Source organism: Convolutriloba macropyga, chromosome 11, assembly GCF_964194025.1.
Source record: "Convolutriloba macropyga chromosome 11, txConMacr16.3, whole genome shotgun sequence".
NCBI lineage: Eukaryota > Metazoa > Xenacoelomorpha > Acoela > Convolutidae > Convolutriloba > Convolutriloba macropyga.
In genome coordinates this window covers 7,466,929-7,473,334 of record NC_134478.1, presented here as the reverse complement: position 1 = coordinate 7,473,334, position 6,406 = coordinate 7,466,929, and positions in this window count along the sequence as shown.

Genomic DNA, 6,406 nt, shown 5'->3' with positions numbered 1-6,406 from the left:
CTCTGATAATATCATTTCAATATCATCATTCAACCCCCCCCCCCCCCCGTTTTCATGGTATTTGAATCTGAACTAAGTGTTCCATTTTAAGCTGCCCTGCAACCTGCAACACAACTATCAGTGAAATTTTGGTCGTCTCGAAGAATTAAGCTGATTCCTACTTAAACGTTGATATTGCACTTCAATTTGATTTTTAATTTGTTTTTCATAAGTTGTCTGGAGTTGATTTTTCATTATTAGTCTGCGGTCAAATATCAAGAATTGTTTTTATACAAATATACTATAAAATGATATGTACGAATTTCTTCGGATCTATTCTGTTTTGCTCCCCCCACGTTGTAGTGGGCGTATATTTTTATGCCCACCCACAGGCTATTTTGGGTTATACAAAATTGTTCTTTTTTTGTTGTCTTTATTAATTGATCTTGAACGAAGTTCATAGCAATTATTGTAAATGTGTTGGTCTTTTTTATGCAAATTTTTCGCTTGTCCAGTTTGCGCTATTCTTCTAGAACATTCTTTAGTGCTCAAGTGACTTTTTCACGCATTCTTTCTTCATTTTTGAGTGAATTAAAGCTCTCACTCCGAATTAAAGCTTTTTGCTAAAATATAATCGATTGCAGCTTAGCCACAAGAAGGGCCTGATAGCCGAGTGGGTAGTGCTTCTGGTCAGGTCGATGGCTCGAATCGCGGATTGGTAAACTATTTTTGCACTCTTAAAGAAAATTTTATCTAGGCTACAGTTTTGAATTAAATTGCCTCGCCTGTCGTTCAAGAGCAATTCTTCCGAGATTAGTCGGTTAATGTTTTTGAAGGATCTTTTTTTTGCTAGCCCCCTTAAATTAGGCACCCCTCATTTGGATGCTTCATCATTATGTATGCATTTGAATTATTACGTCTGAATACGTGTGAATATTTATATAGAAAGTAATAATAGAGTAGAGGTTTGAAATTATACGTGCACAGTATAAAAGATTTACTTCAGTTTCATACATCAACCAATAACTTGTTCTTGTTGCATTTTGATGATTTATGTACTTTGTAAAGGCGCCTACTACTATGGTTTTCTTGAAAAATGGTGCAAATCTGGTTGCTTGAGGTATTAAACCAGGCATGTAATTACGAAAATAAGTATCCTTTGAGAATGGAGCCAAACATTAATTTTTAGAGGGTGCCTAAATCGTGGCTATAATTCTGTAGCGGAGGTTGGTGACAGTGCAAATCAGCGCTTAATCAGTCTAAAGACCTTGTTTTTTTGTGTGCGGCCAGTGTTCATGTCCCAATTTGCACTTGCTAGTCTTGGTTTTCGAATAAAATTTAGTGCATGAAAAAAGTATGTTCAGCTTAACTCCCGCATACAAGTTTTGCTTCCGACAAAGCTTTTAATGACAGTCATAGAGAAGTTATCTCCAAAGCGAAGCTGCTGAGTAATAACTTTATGAGGTTATAACAAAAGTGTGGTATTGGTTTTAATCAACATTCATTGATACAAAATTAATTTAAGCCACTATGGAGCCGAATAGATTATTTTTTTCAGCCATTACTCGTTTAAAAAACCGCGGAGAAAAGAGTTGCGAAAAAAAGTTTCGCAGCATTCGTCTAACAAGTTTATGCGTCAAAATGTGATGACATTTGGGATCTTTCCGCTAGCGCCCCCCCCCCCCCCCAGTCCTATATAGTCGAAACTTAGGCACCCCCCAAATATTAATGTTTTGCTACTTTCTGGGGTTTAATGGGAAAGAACACCGGATGTCGACCCGGCGTCTTTTCAGCAATTCTGTAATTCTGTTGAGTTCAAACAATTGATGCAACAGTTTATTCCTGCAAGAAATGAGAATTTATAATTAGGATTAAGTTCACATTGAAAAGGCTTGCAGTTAGTTGTCTTCGAAAATTTCTGATTATCAGAAAATTTTGTCAATAACCAATAACGTGATGTAACGCAGCCCGCAAATGAAGCTAATGCTCATTATTTCTTTTGTGTACAAGTGATGTGAGCATTTGTTTACAGTCAATTACCCCCCCCCCCCCCCCCCCCCCCCCCGTATTCGCGTGAACTTTTATGGTTTTACAATTAAGCCGGGCTAATTTTAGATCTGCGGGTTGTCATAACTTTGGATTTTCTGTTCTTTGCAGAGATACTCTTTCTGTTAACTTTGCAGAGCTAATACCTGGAAAAACAAACAAATTAGTTCATTTTCTGCGCCTTCATTTTTAAACAATTTTCCCGTTTTTCAAGTGGCGAAAAGTTAAATTTGCATTTTGTTATAATCTAATAACTCTTTTGTACATGTAGCAAAATAAGAGTTCATTATTTTGTTTATCACTTTTGCAAATTTTGTTTACAGTTTAGCACGCATAGTATGCTTGCGTCTAGTTCTTATTTTCATTTGTATGTGACGTTCATTAGCAAGTTATCGCCTGCAGACGACAAACTAGACCACATCAAACATAGACCAGTCTGTTATGTCTGGACCTTGTCTGGTATTGTCCAATGATGCAGGTTACAATTTATAACCAGAAAATATTAATTGATACAGTTCTGCTAAGGATGTATTTTTTGTTTATTGTTCGGAGTTCTTGGTGCATTTTGCTTCATATTATAGAATTTTTTACAGTATGATTAAAATTTTTACATTTGATACTGTTATGCTTTTTGCATGAGTATATATGTCTTAGCAAATGAGTTAAGTTTTGCAACAATTATTGACTGTTTGCTATTATTTTCTGAATTAGGGTGGGGTCTATTTGGCCCGACAATTTTGGTCTAGTCTGTTGACCATTGGCTGGATCAGTAACGGCGGGGCAGTGCGTAGGGGTAATGTAGAAAATATATGTTTTTGACCGCCATTTTAACCGATTGTCTGGGACAACTATTTATCTAATCTTGATTGCGCCAGCTTGCGTCCAGACAACTTAGTTTTGTTTCTCAAATGTCTACTCATCTTTTTTAATCATTCTTTAGTCATGCTTAATATTTGATTATGGACTTTCTCGTTTTTCATTTTTTGTGCCTAAATTCTGCGAGCCCTTATATGTATTATCGTGTCCGAATAATAATGCCTGTATCTCGATGTCATTCTTTGAATCATCATTTGGGTAATTTGAGATTTCATCATATTTCATCATTTTGGAAGGGTCGTAGAGGAAAGTTTAGCAAACTTTTTGATGACGCTTTGTTATCATTATTTTTTTCCGATTTCGCTCATTGATCTGAAGCTAAGAGAAAATCATGCGTATGAAAGAACCCCTAAAGACCCAGGGTCACGTAATAGTGAAGACTTTCAACTTCGCCCAAATTAAGTCGTAATTTTTCACTTTAACACATTAGCGAAATAGGATTTTTTAATGCAAATATCACCACAATTTTGAACTGATTGTGAGAAAAGGCACTGTGCAAAGGTCAGCCCAGGCATGCGTGCCCAAAAGAACTTTTATACCAAGATTTTCTAAACTGCAGCAACACTGGCGTCAGTAAAGACAGTTGATTAGCTTGGTTCTCTGACGTCTAATTGCAGCACTGCCATCGCACAGGCGAATTTAACTGAAGGCGAAAGAAAAGCACTCCTAAAAATTGCAGTTTTGCTCCAGAACGCTTCCAATTATCCAAACCCTATTGTCGGTGGATCAAATTCTGGTTGCACAAGAGGAAAATTTTTTGAAAACAGGTTCTTGGAGCTAGAAATAGGGAGTCATGGTAATTTTCTGGAGAAATATTTAGTCTCATGTACTTTTTTGAAGAGGTGGCAATTTGATCACATGATTACGCCACGGCAAATAGTTGACAGGCCTATTTTCGTCAAATATCTCAAAACCCAACTGCAAGGGAATCTTTTCTCCCTCAGTTTAATGATATCTCAGAAGTACCTGTACAAAAATAGGGTTAACACTATTGGTGTTGGGGAAAAATTCATAGAAAGCCCGCATCCAGCTGTTATATTTTAACAAATCGTTGCTTAAGTCTACTGCATCACGCTGATGCAGTCCAGTGCAAAAGTAATAATTGTGGAAACTGTTTTGCTCTTTTATAAAAAAAAGCCGCGATTGTCCAGCAAAATTGGCAAAAGCTGTCAGCTCGGCTTCCCTTAAAAACTTTTCGAACATTTGTTCAGATTGAAATTTTAAATGTTAACCCTTGTGATAAACAAAAATACAGATAGCGCAGCTATGTAATTGCTCGATTTCTAAACTGTTGTTTCAAAAAGCAGCTGTTAATGATTTTTTTGCAAAAAATATTTAGCCAAGAGTTCAGGTTTAGAGCAGAAAAAGCCTAGGAAGACTTGGTAAAAATTAATCAACTGCCACTTAACTTCAATGATAGATGTTGTGTATTTTTCCTGAATCGAGCACCAAACTGACGTCTTTAATAATTCTTCATAAATGAGAGCTCAAACCATAGAAAATTGTCCCCATTTATTTGGAAACTAAAAACTAAACTAAATGGCGGAAATGACGAATTGAATGAACTGGATGTCGGAAATGTAATTCATGATTTTTGAAGGCAAATTGGAGAAGTGATTTTGGTCACACTGAAACGTGGAATGAAGCGAAAAAGTAAGTTGTTGTTGAGGCGAAAACTTTTCACTCTAATTTCACGTTTTTGAGAAAACAGTCATTGAATTAAAACTCCCGAATTAAAACTCCCATTCTTAATTGTGGTTTTTTGTTCACGTCCGACAGTTTGACTTTGATTTTTACTGTTTGAGTTTTTGTGATAGGATTTGTTTTCTAAATGGTTCTCCGAATCCATTCCTTGCCATTTCTAGGTCAATTGTTAACTAGAAAATTTTTTGATCTATAGTCACGACTTGTCCTGCTATGTCTTTTTTCCTTTAAAAAGATAGTCTTTTCCTTCCCTTTTTTGTTAGGAAAAGCATATATTTTTTGCATCAATATTTGAAGAGAATACTTTTTTGTTATACGTCTTATGAATACTTTTTTTGCTGAGTTTTAATATACGAAAACTGTAGTATAATTACGTAGTGTAAAATTGATTCAATTGCTGCTTTTCTGATTTGCGCACTTTCCTCAAATATTACGAATTAAATAGAATTTTGCATATTAAGCAAAAAATTCTTGATTCCACATTAAATTTCTTTACTATAATTGCCTATCTGATGGTGAATTTCTTTTTAATTTCGGAACTATTTTTATTGTGTTAGTTATTTTGAAATTTTTAGCTTTCAAGAGCTTTGGCGCGCCTCTAAGAAGAGATCACATTGAATTGACTCTACAAATTTTAGCTCCCATTTTTCAGATCCAGAACACTACTGCAAAGTAATTAACCAATTTTATTAGAGTGTGCCTTGATTGTCGAAAAGAGAACTTGCTTATACTTATATTCGTTTTTTAATTGCTATTATTTTCGCATATTCTTTGTTTATTGAAAATGTCGAGCTTGGTAATTATGTTAATGCTACATTCAGGTATTTCACTTTCCATTAAATTTCAATTTATTCAGCTTTTTGTCAGCATTTTCAAGGGAACAAATTTATTAAGTGCCATTTAAGCATATTGTATCTTTTATCATTCAACTCGCTTGAAGGTGCTTTTTAATTATTGATTTGACCGATTTTAACACAGCTTTTATTGCTGGAGGAAATGAAATAAGTTGCTAACAAGAACTGAGCATTTAAGTTACGTGTGCTTTTTTATTGCCATGTTTTTACATTTGAGGGGCGTTTTGCTTAATGACAAAAATTATTCCTTTTTCGCATTTTTCATGGCATTAACATGTTTGCAATGCAAATGCACTTGTGAATTAAAAATGCTGATGATCAGCTATTTAAGTAGCACCTAAAACTAGACGTCTATGGTGTTCTTTTTGTCTTTTTTACATTTGCGATTATGTTCTGAAATGACGCATTTTAGAAATGTTGATCAATTAGTGGGCAAAAGCACCCCTTTTTGAATGAAGCACAAATTGCCGAGCAAAATTGCTATATGGCATGTAAAACTATGGTATTTAACCAGAATCTTTTTTCAATTCCTCGCAAATATAGATAAGACTTCAATTTTAATAATAAAATGTGCTCAATGAAAAGTTTTAATTGAGCACAAAGTTTTAACACTTATAGGGCCTTGGTATTATATATTTGGGGGAGCATAATTGAAATTCTGAGTGCATGGGTGCAAAAGTTTCATGTAGATCAGGGAGAAATGAGTAAAAGTATGTGGGCACCGTATAGATAGTTTTTGGTAACAGGTCAATGGCAGATCTTGTATATCGCAAACGAATTTATTATAATCAAGAAAAAGTGTGGATTGTTGTTCTGATGAATTCAAAAAAAATGATAAGAGGCTTACAGGTGCGATCCGATTTCAGTATATGAATTGGAACACTTGTCGCTTATTTGTTATGATATTTTGTACATAAATTTTAATTGAACTACGGAAATGATCGGAG